Source organism: Triticum dicoccoides, chromosome 7A (assembly GCF_002162155.2).
Source record: "Triticum dicoccoides isolate Atlit2015 ecotype Zavitan chromosome 7A, WEW_v2.0, whole genome shotgun sequence".
Lineage (NCBI taxonomy): Eukaryota > Viridiplantae > Streptophyta > Magnoliopsida > Poales > Poaceae > Triticum > Triticum dicoccoides.
Window position 1 is genome coordinate 534,208,893 of NC_041392.1, and position 17,193 is coordinate 534,226,085.

General features: G+C 47.3%; 1 pseudogene; it reads left to right on the plus strand.

Moving 5' to 3' along the window:
- The window catches only part of LOC119333598, a 154,404-nt pseudogene extending 139,839 nt beyond the window's left edge, over nt 1-14,565 (plus strand).
- Nucleotides 14,566-17,193: the final 2,628 nt, after the last annotated feature.

Here is a 17,193-nt window from a genome sequence, read left to right on the forward strand (position 1 = left end):
GGCGCGGTGGAGCGCTGGCGAGGGAGGTGACGGCGGCGTGCGGTGGTCGGCGGGGTCAGCGCTGGCGGCGAGGAGCGTCGCGGCGGAGGCGGCAGCCGGCGCGGGCGGCGCGGCGAGGGAGGCGCCGGCTCGGGCGAGTGGCGGCGAAGGCGGGCCGCGGGGGCCGGTGGCGGGCCCAAGCGGGCCGCGGCGGGGCGCGGTGGCGAGGCCACGCGTCAGGCGCGCATCGGCTGCGGACGGCGGCGGGAAGATGTCTGGCGGGATCTGGACATGTCCGGTGGCGGCGGATGAGGTTTTTTAGGGTTTTGGAGAGGGAAGAACCTAGAATTTCGGAAGGGGGGCTATATATAGGCATAGGAGGAGCTAGGAGAGTCCAAATGAGGTGCGGTTTTCGGCCACACGATCGTGATCGAATGCTCTAGATGATGGAGAGGGTTTAGGTGGGTTTTGGGCCAAATTGGAGGGGTGTTGGGCTGGAACACACACGAGGCCTTTTCAGTCCCTCGGTTGACCGTTGGAGTATCAAACGAAGTCCAAAAGGTACGAAACTTGACAGGCGGTCTACCGGTAGTAAACCAAGGCCGCTTGGCAAGTCTTGGTTCAATCTGGAAATGTTTAATCCCCACACACGAAAGAAAGGTAGAAATGACCACCGGAGGAGAACAGAGCGCCTGAATGCAAAACGGACAACGGGGAAAATGCTCGAATGCATGAGATAAAAACATATGCAAATGCAATGCACATGATGACATGATATGAGATGCATGACAACGGCAACAATACACGGAGACAAAAACCCGAACCCGAGAAAATTAAATAACTTAAAGCCGGAAACGGCAAGAGTTGGAATACATATTGGGTAAGGTACATCCGGGGTGTTACAGTAACACTCCAAGGTAGAACAGAGCAAAAGCTGGATTGGCATTTTGATCTGCGAAATACAACTACTTTGACCCAATCCTGGATATGGATGAGGTACTGGAGTTTTGTTTCTCCTAGTCATTCTAAAATAGAACGGCTTGACGGACCACAAGAATACTAGGCATCGATGAACACGAATGCACACATACTCTTGACTATCAATTGATAGATGAAGATCAGAAAACAACTAGGGATGAACAACTCAAAGGAACATATATCTTTCTGAGTTGTGGATGCATAGATTAGTATGTCGAGCAAAGGTCAACATTTCTTCCGGATAACCCATGCAGAAAGGTAGATCTGGCGGATTCACAATGTAAAATGGAGAACTCATCAAGAGCACTCTGGTTGTGATCTTTTGGTTCAAAAGAACTTCTGCCATAATCAGTTCGTGGTATTTGGAAGAAGGAAGTACCACGGACCTCGAGGACTGTCGCAAGGTTACTAATATCCTAAAGGAACGAGCAACACTATCTACACGAATTAAGTAGAGTGAATCTTGGGTTCAAGAACCCAGAAATAGAATGCCTACTAACTAAATGGCATCACGAGATGCTTTCGAGAATGATGGCCAGAATCATCACACTGGGAATACAAAACATTGCTAGGTTACTAGGTGACTCCCTAAGACACCTAGGGACATAATAATAGCTCCAACATATATGTCGAGGCAATAGAGTACCTCAACTCATCGACGTGTGGTTAAACTAGCCCAAAGGGACATCGGGAACGGAAAGAAGGGATTTGCAAATGCATCAGACTAGTTAGAAACCTGGGATGACTCGGACAGCATAACGGCTGTAAATGCTCAAAATGGTTTGAGACATCCTGCAAAATAGTGGCATAACCACTTAACATCACAATATCAAGGTTCTGAGATCAACTGTCAACACACAGAAGTAGTAGGAACTGAACTAAGCCTTGAATCCATCAATCCTATAAGTCTACGGATTAGTAACACGTGATCCTGATAGAAAGAAGAGAAATCCTAGTTTCTTAACCCCGTAGGAAAGATAGTATGACTCGGATCAGAAGGGCATAAGGTATAAGGAGTAAAAAGAGCCTTACGTCCCTTCCCACAATCAATTCCCTTACATATAATTAAAGCATTTCTAGACTCAACTTCGACCGGTTTGGCTTGGTAATCCTACAGGCAGTCAGGCTCTGATACCAACGCTGTCAGAACCCCGATTCCAAGTCACATCGATCTAGCCGGTAACACCTCATATCACTTTGCAGCCTCACGCACGGTATTCCCATGGGTGTTGCCTTACCATGGCCCGGGACCGTTTGCGCCTTTTGGCTCACGTATATGATAGTGTCGCTAGCATCCATATGACAGAGAACCCGGGCCGACATGGCTAGTCGTGAACCCAAAGCGGCACTAACCCATGGGGACAGGCATACATGAATCAACTTCGAGCATGTCGGTCAGCAGCGTGCGAATCCGGGCTGTAGCACTGGGCTAACAGGACTCCGGTAACCCGGGCTGTAGCAGGCTAGGCAGGACTCCGGATGTCACCGCGTGACATTTCCCCGAAGGGACAGACACAGGAACGAAGTGAATCACATGCCGGCCAGTCAAATGCTCCGGAGCAGTAGTGCTGGGCTAGCAGGACTCCGGTGAACCGGGCTGTAGCGGACTACTATGGCTCATGGAAGCACAAGACTACATTTCCCCATAAGAGAGGCTACCAAGGATAAACAACTAGGTTGTCGGATCCCACACATACCAAGTATTTCAATCATACACACAATATGCTCGATATGTGTAAATACCACCTAGCATCACAACATAACTCTACGACTCAAGTATTTATTCATTAGGCTTCGAGGAGCGAGATATTACAAACATGGGTCTCATGACCCAACATTCAGAGCATACAAGTCAAAGCACATGCGGAAGCTTAACCTGTCTGAGTACACACAACTAAAAATGAAGAAGGCTGAGGAGCCTGACTATCTACAAGACCCTCCCAAGGGTACAAGATCGTAGCTGAGGTAACAAGCTAAACGTCGAAGTCCAAGCGGAACTACTAGTGATACTAACGTCTCTCTGCAAAACATAAATTAAGCAAACGTGAGTACAAATGTACCCAATAAGACTTACATCAGAACTAACTACATATGCATCAATATCAACAAAGGGGTAGTGGAGTTTAACTGCAGCAAGCTAGCTTTGACTCAGTGGCTAACGTGAACTACGACTGCAAGCAACTCTTTTGAGGTGGCGCACACGAGTCCACATATTCACCATATCAATACACCACTATGGATCCGCTCCCGTCTCCCTACGAGAACGCCATCCATAGCACTCACGCTTCTCTTGCGCATTTTAGAGTATCCACTTTCACTTGTCTATGAACTATGCAAGGGGTCCAAGTTTCCATATCCGAGGAATCCGGCTATTCGAATAGATAATGATAACCCTGCAGGGGTGTACTTCTTCACACACGCTCTCGCCACTTACCACCATGTACACGTCGTGTATCTCGGCAACCTTCAAGCGGAAGCCTGGCGAGGGAGTCGGCCACGACCTGACTAACCAACAAGTCTCTAGTCCAGGTTTATCTCCTGTTCGGGTTCCATCCGCAAGGAGATCCGGCCGGGGTGTCGCTCACAGCCCCAAACGATGTGTACAGGGTTCCCAAGCCCACCATCCGGGTGCCACTTGGTACACCGGGCCACTGTGCCTAGTCTGTCCCAAGCCCACCTGTACCCGGTGCCACTTGGTAGACTACTAACACTACCTACAAACACCAGAAACTAGTTGCAACTGCTGGACAGAGATCAGGTTGATTAATAAGTCGAGAGGGGCGCTTAAGCATTCCAATGCGTGGTAGTAGCTGTTCATGGATCACAAACACAGAACTCAGTTCCTAAGGACGGCTGCAATGAGACAACCCACCATGTACTCCTACATGTCCTCTCACCGCTACCTTTACCAAATCGTGTTCACACACTTAGCTCTCAACAGTAGGACATGTTCACCACATTCCAATTCATCCCCGATGAATCAGACCTGACTCAACTCTAAGCAGTAGCAGGCATGACAACAAACATGAATGAGTAGGCACATCAGGGCACAAACAACTCCTACTCATGCTAGTGGGTTTCATCTATTTACTGTGGCAATGACAGGTCATGTAGAGGAAAAGGGTTCAGCTACCGCAGCATGTAACAGTTGAATTGTTGTTGTCCTAATGCAGTAAAAGAGAGCAGGAGCGAGAGAGTGGGATTGTATCGGAATGAACAAGGGGGTTTTGCTTGCCTGTCACTTCTGAAGATAGTATAGCTCTTCATCGGTGTCATCGATCACATCGTCGAAACCACGTCTACTGAGAGGGGACAAACACCGGCAAACAAGGAAGAAACACAATCAATGCAATGCAACAATATGATGTGTGATCATGACATGGCAACATGTTGGTGTTTGGACTAATGCAACAGAAAGTCATTTTAATTGAAGTGGAATTCAAAACTACATCAAATTCCAACTCCAAACCTATTATGAAATTTGCCCTAATCATGTTTCATCCTAAACAGCGAGGTTAACTTGCTCAAACATGCATGAAAATGGTACAAATGGATTCCTTGAATTTTTCTGATAATTTTTCATATATAATTTGTTTGATTTGGAGTTACGGTTGAATTACTATGAATTTTTGAAGTTTGGGGTATTTTCTGAAATTTATAAATCATTTTTGGTTTATTTTAATTCCAGAAAAAAGATTTATGACGTCAGAGTGACATCAGCACCATGTCAGCAAGTCAACTGGTCGGTCCAGGTCAAACCTGACCAGCGGGGCCCGCTGGTCAGTGACCCGGTGCCAGTTTGTCTCACAGACAGGTGGGGCCAGGTCAACGGTGACGTGAGCCGGTCAACTGACGTGTGGGGTCCACTGTGTTTAGGTTAGAACTAATCAGAAACTAGCTATTGTTAATTAAGGGCGTGGGGCCCATATGTAAGTGGGTTAGTGGGTTAATTTGCGGCGTTATTAGCGTTTAGTGATGGTGCCACGTCAGAACCGCCGACGGTTAGACGACGGCGAAGAACCCGAGCGGCGGTGGATCACCGGAGTGGCGCTAGGGCCAGCGGCGCGGTGCGCTGAGGGCACTGGGGAGGAGCTCTTGCTCGTCCGCATCTAAAGGACCGGACAAGAGGCTGCAGGGTGGCCAGGAGCAGCGTCGGCGGCGAGCGAGGCGGTGGCCGGAGCTACGGCTCCACGGGCGCGAGGACTGCAACGCGCTAGCGAGCGAGCTGATGGACGCGTTGGGCTCCTGGGAGCTCCCTGAGCATGCCTGCGTGCTCGGGTTAGCCAGGCAGGGCTGCTACCGGCGGTGATGACGGACGCAACGCCGACGAGCTTTGGTGACGGCGGGGAATGGCACTATGGCATGGGGGCGAGCAAACGGAGAGAGGGGAGATGCGGCGGAGCTCATAGCGCATCCGATGGCATCGTCGATGAGGTCGGGGACGGTCGGGTTGCTGTGAATCGACGAGGACGGCCGTTGGTGCAGAAGACGAAGACGGCGCCGATGGCGGCCATGTTGTGCTCCTCTGGTTGCTGTCGATGATGGGGACGTGTACGAGGTCGGCGCAGAGCTCCCGAGCATGGTAGCACGACAAGGGGATGACGATGGCCACGCGAGCGGTAGCGGTGGCCGGCGGGGCTCTCGGGTGGTCGCAGGGAGCAGGGGCTGGAGGGGGAGAGAGGCACCAGAGAGATGGGGGGAGTGAGGGAGTGAGCCAGGGTGCTGTGTGGCGTCTCTGAGGCACCGGGGAGGCCAGCAGGGAGGCAGGAGGTGGCCACGGGTGGCTGTGCGCGCCGCACGCAGCTGCTTCTCCTCCTGACAGGAGGAAGAAGACATCGCTGCCCTTGGTGGGCTGGGCCTCCAGGTGGGCTGCTGCTACAGGTAGGTGGCCAGGTAGTCCTTCTCTCTCTCTCTCTCTCTTTTATTTTTGTTTCTGTTTTCTATTTATGTTATTTTGTTTTGATTTAGTTTATAACCCAAATCATTTTAATAAATCCTGAAAATAATTGTGGGCATTAAATGAATTATTACAGAGGCCCTTAACTATTTTCAGAATTATTGGAGCATTTAAAAATATTAATAGTATTTAAATGCCCCAATTCAAATACAATATGAGTTATTCAAAAATCCAGAATGGCCTAAAAATATGTGCATCATTTTTGGCAGAGGTTTTCACCTTTATCAAAAATAATGAACTTTTCTAAAGGGCATTCTGGGTTCATTGAAAATATTTTTATTTTGATCATAATTGCATTTCATTTAGTGCTAGGGCTTGTCATCCCCATTTCAAATTTCAAACAAATATAGACATGATGCATGGATGCTTATGAAACTAATTGCAATCAAATTCTAGGGCTGTGACAGGCACTTCCTTGCTGCGGCCGTGGACCCAGCTGTGAGCCTCTCCACGTATAGTCCACGTCCGATGGAAGCCGTTCCTTGACCACGTTGACCACGCCGCGCCGAGAGCACCAGGGTGGTGGACGATGGCGAGGCCTAGGAAGGGGACGACGCGGAGCCGAGGAAGACACAACAGTGGATGCCCACGCGTAGAGGAGTACGAGGGTTCACTGGTTCGCTGCGGTGTGAGGCTGTCGTCGCCGCAGAATAACAGGGGGTGTGGGTGAGTAGAGGGATGGGCTGGCCAGCGGTGGGAGTAGTAGGGGGCGGTGAGGCCTCCACCGCATCGCAGCCGACCACGGGAGGCAGGAGCACGAGGCACGACTGGCGCTGGTTTGGGCGGTTGGAGCAAGAAGACCAGAGGTTGAAGCACTACGGCCGTTGGATGGACATCGTACGGTCACTGGAGCTAGAATCGTGCATTGACTAAATTGACAAAGCCCTCCGTCCCCCTCAACTTAGTAGGCCCACAAGTCAGCCTGTATACTGGGTCCCAACTAACAGGGGGAGTATTCATTTTTTGTGCGTAATAAGGAGGCACTTCCTTGCGTACGAAGATATAGCTGGTGGGTCCGAGCTGTCAGCGGCGGTAATGTTTTTTTTCATGAAATACAGAGGCCCTTTCGGTGGGTCCCTGATGTCAGGTGTAGGAATCATTATTTTATGTGTAATAAGGAGGCATTTCTTAGCGTGCGACCGTGGACCCAATTGTCGGCCTCTCCACGTACAGTCCACTTAAGATGCATGTCGGTCGTTGACCATGTTGACCAGGCCGCGCCGAGAGCACCAGGGCGGCGGACGACGGTGAGGCCTAGGAAGGGAACTACACGGAGGCAGGGAAGACTCGGCAGTTGTTTCCCACGCAGAGGGGAGTACGATTGTACGAGGGTTTACTGGTTCGTCTGCCGTCGCCGGAGAATAACAGCAGGTGTGGGTGAATAGAGGGATGGCTAGGCCAGCGATGGGAGTACGGTGGGGCGGTGAGGCCTGCGCGGCAGCAGAGCCGACCGCGGGGAGGAGGGAGCAGGCAGTCCCGCCGGCGCTTGTTTGAGTGGCTAGAGCAGGAAGAGTAGAGATTGAAAAAGCACGACGGCCGTTTGTTGGACATTGTACGGTCACTGGAGCTAGAATCGTTCATATTGACTAACACTACAAGAAATATGTCAACTAGTGACCTTCTGTCAGTGACCCTGGAAAAAATGGTCATAAATCTATGACCATTTCAGACCAATTGGTCAAAAGCTGTTCGGGGGGCTCCAAACCCTAAACCATTGCGACCATTTTGGTCAGAAAGGTCATAATTTCCTTACATGAAATGGTCATAAAGCAAACAACGTTAGTCCGCTGCCTTATCTCTAGTTGTTAACGACCAATATAGATGGTCATAGCCTTGTAAATTGTGGTGGGTTGCTATGACTAGGCGCCACCTCATCAGTTTTGCCTATGTGTCATGTCCATGTGGCAGTTTTTGCCCTAGGTTGTGAAGCAACCTATATTTCTGTCATTCCCAAAATTCCCAAAAAAATCTCATAAATTCTTTGGGTCATATCTTCGTCAAATATGTAAAAACCTTCCTTGCCTAGTTCAAAAATAATTCAAAAATATTCATTTTCCTATTCTGTTCAGAACAACAGTTTGTGAAGGAAGTACCACTTTGACATCTCCAAATAGTATCCATTTTCTACAGTGCTTTCCTATGCCCAAATAACCATTCTCCACAAAATGCCAGCTCAATCCATTCATTATTTTGAGCTGAGCTTCAACATTCGTATTTATGTCCAGTGTGGTAGTTTGCAAAGCAAGTACCACCTAGGCTCCTCCTTTTGAGCTGAAAATTTGTGAAGACGGTCTTCTTAGTGACTGATCATCCTCAGCCAAAACTCACGCCCATTAGCCATGTACATTTCCCGTACCGCTAATCAAACACTTGGCTGCTAATTCATGTTTGAGCATCGATCGGTCTCCTCGTGAGAATCTTATGTTGTAATTTTCTTCCTAGCACCTACCTGGGGAGTGCCCAACCCACTACACATGCCTAGACTGCCCATAACTCATGGCAATGCCACAGTCACGCGGTGACCGCGCGACGGGCATGCGAGTTTACGCGCTCTAGAGTTGGGGGCCTCGGCCACCGCCCAAACCTCGACGTATCGCCACCAAACCATGTATTTATGATTAAATAGGTACTTATGTAACTAGAAATGATTTTTGGAAAAAATAAATAGCAAACTACGAGCAGCTGCAGTTCAAATTTGACCCGCTTCCAACTGAATCGACGAAAAATTGTCTTTTTCACGAGAGGTGGATCAAAACTTTTTACACCCAACCATTTTGTCAATTATGCATTAAATATGTCCTAATATTTTATAAAAATGATTTGGTCCAATTTTGCAACAATTATTTTGGAGGTCCTTCACAAAAAACCCTCCTTTTGGGCACTCGAAAAATGGAAAATGGTTTTTTCGTCCAAAGAAAATAAAAACTTCCTTAGGCAACATTGTTTGACATTCTAATATGCACCCTTGTGCATAATATGAGATCATGTGAACAAACTATGCCATGAATGTGGCCATAAGATTGATCATTTGGCTTGAAAGCCATTGATCTCCACACGTGATAGCTCGTTTCTGAGAACACTTTTTTAAAATAATTGCCGTATTACAAGTTTGTTATTTTTCCTGAGAACTTGGCCACATATAATGGCACAATGCGAAGGTTTCCCAATTTTTTAATTTTTTTGAATTTTTTATGCCCGTTTCAAAATGCGGTTAAAATGGCGGGAATGACCGTTCCTAGCTAGTGGTTGAATCTTGGATTTTTTTGGTGTTTCTCTGATTAAATAGATACTTATGTACCTAGAAATGATTTTTGAAAAAACAAATAGCAAACTACAAGGCAACTATAGTTCAAATTTGACCCGCTTCCAGCTGAATCAGCGGAAATTTGTCTTTTTCACGAGAGGTGGATCAAAACTTTTAACACCCAACCATTTGGTCAATTGTGCATTATATATGGCCTATTATTTTCTAAAAATGATTTGGTTCAAATTTGCAACAAATATTTGCTAGGTCCTTCACAAAAAAAACTCATTTTGGACACTCAAAAATTAGAAAAATGAATTTTTTGTGCAAAGAAAATGAAAACTTCCTTAGGCAATATTGTTTGCCATCCCAAGATGAACCCTTGTGCACAATATGAGATTATTTGAACAAACTATGCCATGAATGTGGCCATAAGATTGATCATTTCGCTTGAAAGCCATGCATCTTCACACATGATAGCTCGTTGTTGAGAACATTTTTTCAAAATAATTACCGTATTACAAGTTTATTATTTTTCCGGGTAATTGTTCACATATAATGACACAATGCAAAGGTTTTCCAATTTTTTGATATTTTTAAATTCTTTATGCCCGTTTCAAAATGCGGTCAAAACGGCGGGCATGGCCGTTGCTAACTAGTGGTTGAATCTTGGAAAATTTTTGGTTTTTCTCTGATTAAATAGATACTTTTGTACCTAAAAATGATTTTTGGGAAAAAATAAAGAGCAAACTATGATGCAGCTGCAGTTCAAATTTGACCCGTTTCCAGCTGAACCGGCGGAAATTTATTTTTTTCACGAGAGGTGGATCAAATCTTTTAACACCAAATCATTTGGTCAATTGTATATTAAATATGCAGTAGTATTTTATAAAATTGATGGAGTCCAATTTTGCAACAAATATTTGGTAGGTTCTTCAAAAAAAACTCATTTTTGCCACTCGGAAAATGATTAAAAATAGCTAGAAAGATCAGAAATGCATACAAATTGGTCCTTATCCATAAAATGTGATCTAACTCTAGTGAAAATTTATGTGGTGCCCTTTTAAAAAATATTTTTGATAGCTACTTTACAAAATCCCTCTATTTTTAGTACTTCAAAATTATTTTAAACCATTGATTGTCCGAACCAATCAGAACACTTCTCACGGATTGATGACATGGTGTCCATCCATCCATCCATCCATCTCTGCATCCCACATCCATCCATCCATCTTTCTACAGAAAAAAGAAAAAAGAAAACAAAAAGAGATCCCCCACCCGCAGCCCAAACCCTAGCTCAGATCGATCCCCCCGTCGCACCCATCCTCCCATCTCCGCGCCGCCGCCGCCCCCTCCCGATCCAGTCCTCTCCCACGCGGCAACCCTTCCTCCTCACCCGCCGCCGCCTGTCTCTCCCTCTCTGCCCGATCCAGATCGACGATGATGGCCCCCCCGTCGCCGCCCCCTCCTTCCCCACAACTGCCGCCGCCCCAACCTAAACCATCTCCCTCCATCGATTCCACACACACCGCCGCCGCCGCCGTTCAGCCCCGGTGACCTGCCCTCCATGGTCGCGGATCCACTCCAGCAGCGGACAGATCCGCCCTCCCTCCATCACCCCGCCGCTGGCGACCACCACCCTCACCCTCTCCTTCTCTCCCTACGCGGTGGCGCTGGATCCAATCCAGCAGCGGGCATGCCGCCGAGGGGAGGATCCACTCCAGCATCTCCCATGGCGCCGCTCCTCTCCGGCGACTCCCGCGCCGCGGCCATGGCAGGAGGGGAGGAGCCCGAAACCCTCAGGTCCGTAGCGGCGCATGCCTCGGCGGCTGGTCCTGGTTCAAGGTGGCGACGCGGCTCAGGTCGGCCGGGCACCGCGTCAGCACGCCTGACCTGGCGGCGTCGGGCGTCGACCCCAGGCCGCTGCGCGAGGTGCCGACGTTCCGCGACTACACCAAGCCGCTGCTGGACCTCCTGGAGTCCCTCCCGCCCGGCGAGAAGGTGGTGCTCGTCGGCCACAGCCTCGGCGGCGTGAACGTCGCCCTCGCCTGCGAGCTGTTCCCGGAGAAGATCGCCGCTGCGGTGTTCGTCGCCGCCTTCATGCCGGACCATAGGTCGCCGCCGTCGTACGTGCTTGAAAAGGTACACCATGAGCATGGAATGGTAGTATTTCTTGACTACCGGGAGCGCGCTGGCGTCCTTTTCTTGTCTTGAAGTCTAGATTCGGACGCGGAAATAGAAAACCCCTGACCGCCACCAGCTTATTGCCGAACTTTGTAGGAGTACTTTTCTTACTACTGAATGTTTGCTGGCGATCTAATATGTTTTCCTCAAACAGTTCGTGGAGGGGAGAACGCTGGACTGGATGGACACGGAGTTCAAGCCTCAAGATCCCGAGGGCAAGCTGCCTACTTCCATGCTGTTCGGGCCGCTGGTCACTCGAGCAAAGTTCTTCCAGCTGTGCTCGCCGGAGGTACACTCCGCCCACCCGTCGCTTCGTTCATTACCTGCACGTGAACATTTCTAAGGTTGCATGCTGTTGGAATCATATGACAGGACCTCACGCTGGGAAGATCCCTGATGAGGGTCAGCTCCATGTTCGTGGAGACCTGAGGCTGCAGCCGCCGTACATGGAGGCCCGCTACGGGTCTGTGCCGGCATCTCCGCTTCAGGTCCATCTTCATGAACTTCCTTTTTCTGAATCTAATCACAAATTCTCAGATGATCGATCTCCTGCATCACTGCAGCTACTGAAGATGATATGATTCTTTTCTTGCACTGCAACTACAGATAGATAATCTTCTTGATTTTTTCTTGTTGCACGCAGCTGTGAGAAGTTTGCGGAGCTGAACGCCAAGCTGTGGTACCTCTGAATCTTCTCCATTGGTAAAAGTAAAACTGGGATCCTCATTTTCTATGCACGCAAGACACCTTACTATTTCAGAGCTGGAAAGTCAGTAGTACTGGTGCTTTTCTTTATCTGTCTATTTATTTGTTTATTTATGCAGTAGTGATAGGCATACCAAAAACATAGCAAAATACGCTAGCACTGCAATGTGGCGTGTTCAGAACAGTAATAACCTTATAGATTAATAACAACACTGGTACAACTTTGTGCATGAGAGAAATGTGGTACCCAAATCATAAGCACATACCACATGTACAACTGCTACCCAAATGAACTACGGCAAGGGACATAAACACCTGTAGTCCCCTGTTTCTGAGATTGTTCTATGTCAGATTCTCAAATTAGATCCTTAGGAATGGATGGCTTGTCAATTTAAGTTAGGATGCCACATTATGATTGAAAATATGCTGTAGATCTGGTCTTATTTAAATTAGATGTAGCAGCTGCTGTCGATTCTGTGTTGTAGTCCCGTGTTTCTCTTATCTATCACGGAATTTTATTATTAGTTTATTGGCATGGCTGCTCTCTGTTTATACTGTTCGAAATGCTGTTTTTTTGTTGTTGTTCTGCATGGTTCAGTAGTAGATCCTTCAGAATGGAGGGCTAGAATTAAGTTGGGTGGTTGAAATTATGCTGCATATGAAAATTAGTTCTACTGTAGTATACTATATTCTCAAGTTTTACATCCATCCGAAAAGACTACTTGAAAGGCTACCTCAGGTCCATCCTCCTCTACCACCGGAGCTGGAGGAGGAGGTTTAACCATCCAAACCTTCTCACATTTCATGGCACTAACATGCCTCGTCATTCTGACTACCTGCTTTCTCACTTCATGGCACTTGAGAACATTCATGTTCTGTTTTATCCATTCTCACGTTCTGGCATCTATTACTTCAACGATCTCACAATGGCGGTTTAGGACATGCTTATCCTTGCAAAAAAAAACTGAGCTCAGGCAATACTAATGTTTATATCTATCATTCAGTACTACTGTTTATATCTAATCAATACCTTATGATTTACACAGGTCGGGTTGTCGCAGGTTCCATGGAGCCCCCTCCCCTCGTCAAGCTCGGCGCCAAGAGCGAGGAGCTGCTCTTTGCCTCGCCTCGCACAAGCAACGTTGTCTGGTTGCAAGCAAATATTCCTGTCTGCTCTTTCACTAGTGTTGACCCTTGCTTTTGTTGTTAATAATACACGCATGCTCCACAACTAATACAGAAGATGCATTTCCATCCCATCTAGTAGGTGCTGACTCGATGCAAACAAATAAAATAAAATTAGTAGGTGTTGACTGCTCACACCCCATATATGCTGAACGATGCTAGCTGCTGTACCAATGTGATGTTGCTTGTTTGATTGATGACTTGTTGTCATTAACTAGAAAAAAGAAGAAAACCTTGTCAATTTATTTGAGGAGAATCATGTATCCCATTCATTAGACAACCAGTACTACTACTTGTATTTGCATGTTTGCTTGCTTGCTTGCTTGTAGCACTATCAAGTGTGAGGAAATCCAGTACTAGGATGTGTGGAGCTGGGACGCTGTTGGATCATTAGCACTTGTAGCACTATCAAGTTTGTACTGATTGCAGATAGAAAACCTTGTAATTTTGTTTCCGTAAGCTAAACTTTGTGATTTAATTTCTGGAAGCTAAACATTGTAAGTCTATTAAGAAACTTGAGCAAAATCAGTCCACAAGTTAGTTGAAGTCACAAGTAAGTCTATTAATAACTTAGCACTGGTCAAGTTAGTTGAAGTCACAAGTAAGTCTATTAATAACTTAGCACTGGTCAAGTTAGTTGAAGTCACAAGTGCTAAGTCTATCGACTTAGTTTTCTGCTGGAAGTCAAATCTCCTAAACACTAGAATGCCTGAAATGTCAGGGTAGCAAGTACTAGCCCTGTGCTTCATTCTATGTACCGTTCTGGTATCTGTGCATCTATGGGCTAGCTTTTTGTGTAGAATAGTGAGTTGATGCTTCTTTCTACAGAAATACAACATGTTAGCTCTATGGATTTTTATGTACCTGCAACTTCTGCCAGCTCTAACTTGGTTATATAACAGTTCAATTCAGTCAATCTTTCGGGTGTTGATACACTACTGTGCAAGTTCTGTGGTATGTGAGTTCCTTCTATTGCTGCAAGCATTGACACAATATGTCATGTGCAGGGAGCTCCGCATCCTAGTCTCGTCCATCGTCGGCAGCAAGGAGCTGGGCCAAGGGGGCAAGCAGTGTTGCTGGTTACTTGGGGCACCATGGCGTGTGGCGGCCTATTTTGCTTCCAGGAGCAGTACTGTTTATTTGAAATTGAATGATGTACTCGGCTACTGCCTAGTAAAAAATTGAATGATTGTCATGTATTGTCTATGATGTAGTGAGCTGTAGGAGTGAAATGAAATTTTATCTGCTGTTGTATGTGTTATTTTCCTGTAATGTTGTGTACATTTTACTTGAACATTAAGTTCTCCAGAAAATGTTCTTACTGGACCTGATAGTGGCCACGGCCCAAATATACTTGTACTATTAAGATGCATGGCCCAAAATAACCTGGGCTGAAAAGCTATTCAGAAGTAATATAAGAAGGCCTTGACTAAAATAGAAAATACAAACAAAAAGGAAACAAACTCTGTGGAAAGGTAAAGGCCCATTATAGAAAAGGCCCAAAAACATCTAGGAAAAAAATCATAAATGGGCTGAATTGTTGGGCTAGGCCCACGTAGAAAACCGAATTGGACCAGGCTGATTCTTGTGTTACATCAGATTGCCACGTCGGATGCCTACGTGGCCTGGGGAGGCTGCTAATGACCAAAACAAAACAATAGGCATATTTTAGTCGTAAACGTCCACGACCTTCTCACAGAGAAGTCGTTAATTTTAGTTTACGACCGCCAGCTTTTGACCTTCTGTTTTTGGTCAAAAAAGGTCGCAAATGAAAAACAATGACCTTTCAGTGACCAATAGTCAAGGTCACAAGTTGACATATTTCTTGTAGTGTAAGTTGACAAAGCCCTCCGTCCCCGTCAACTTAGTAGGCCCACAAGTCAGCCTCCCACCATGGTGGGTCCCAGCTAGCAGGGGGAGTATTCATTTTTCTGTGCGTAATAAGGAGGCACTTCCGGTGGGTCCGAGCTGACAGCGGGGGAAACATTTTTTCGCGAAATACGGTGGTCCGTCCGGTTGGTCCCAACTGTCAGGGGCAAACGTTTTTTTCGCGAAATACGGTGGCCCGTCCGGTGGGTCCCAGCAGTCAGGGGGGAAACATTTTTTTTCGTGAAATACTGGTGGCCCGTCCGGTGGGTCCCTGCTGTCAGGTGGAGGAATAATTATTTTGCGCGTAATAAGGAGGCACTTCCTTGCGGCTGCCGTGGACCCAGCTATCAGCCTCTCCACGTACAGTACTCTTCCGATGGAAGTCGGTCGTTGACTATCTTGACCACGCTACGCCGAGAGCAGCTTGGCGGTGGACGACGGCGATGCCTAGGAAGGGGACGACACGGAGCCGGGGAAGACGCGGCAGTGGATGCCCACGCGGAGAGGAGTACGAGGGTTCACTGGTTCGGCCGCGGTGTGAGGCTGCCGTCGCCGCAGAATAACTGGGGGAGTGGGTGAGTGGAGGGATGGCCTGGCCAGCGGTTGGAGTAGTATGGGGACGGTGAGGCCTCCGCGACAGCATAGCCGGCCACGGACGCAGGAGCATGCGGCACGACCGACGCTGCTTTGGGCGGTTGGGGCAAGAAGACCGGAGGTTGAAGAAGCACTACGGCCGTTGGATGGACATCGTTGACCACGCCGTGCCGAGAGCACCATGGCGGTGGATGACGGCGAGGCCTACGAGGGAACGACACGAAGCCAGGGAAGACACGACGGTGGCTGCCCACGCAGTGGAGAGTACGAGGGTTGACTGGTTCGGCTGCCGTCGCCGGAAAATAACAGGAGCTGTGGGTGAGTAGAGGGATAGACAGACCAGTTATGCGAGTATGATGGGGCCGTGAGGCCTGCCTGGCAGCACTGCCGGCCACGGGAGGTGGGAGAAGGCGGTTCCGACGGCGCTGGTTTGGGCGGCTGGGGCAGGAAGGTCAGAGACTGAAGAAGCATGGTTGCCGTTAGATTGACATCTAACAGTCTGACGCTGGTAGAGTCGATTGTTGACTAAGTTTCTTTTCTGAGAAACCTTGTGTACGCATGAACTTAGTAGGCCCACAAGTCAGCCCCCAAATATGTGGCAGACAACATAAAGCCCATTTGCTATTTTTTATAATTTGCAGCCCATTTGCTAATTCTTAAGTAATTTATTACAACCCATTTTCTGCCCAGGACCACGGTCAAAAAGTTCAACCTTATTTTGCATATTTCGGTGGAGTCCGAACTGTTGTAATCCTGAAATGATAAACATTTTTTAAGAACTTATTGATTTGCAAAAAAATGGTTTTGTTTTTGTAAGCAAATAAGACGTGGGACAATTGAGTTGGTTTAAGGGAAAACCACTGGTAAAAAAATCAGCGCTGGGTGGGAAAAAACAACAAAAATAAGGATGTAAATATGAAAAGGAAATTTTATGTGTTTTCAATATAATGATATGTGTATATGAACTAGTAAAACTATAGGTAGAGATTAGAAAACGGATGTAGGACATCTGTTTCAACAGGAAAATAGAACTGGGTTGTGTGTTTGATTCAGTAAAAAAACTGCCTGCGAATGTTGTAAGACAAAATATAACTAACACTGGCGGGCCAGAGGCCAGTAGATAACTGCTGGATCTTTATGCCCCGTTGTCGTCATGGGCTGGGCCTGTTAAAAACAAAACCAACCCTTGGCAGTCTACAACCCAGTTGAAACTTGCTTGACCTGAAAAAACAATATATGTGCTCAATAAATGAGAGAATTCTGCAACTACAAACTGATAACTGGGATGCAGCACGGATATTGTTTTTTTATCGTGGTCGGGGACGAGCAATTGACTACTTTACTAGACCGATAGCAAGTATTATGTGGGAGAGGCCACTGCTAGCATGTCATCCCTGACTTGGAATTCTATGCACTTATGATTGGAACTATTAGCAAGCATCCGCAACTACTAATGTTCATTAAGGTAAAACCCAACCATAGCATTAAGATATGTTGG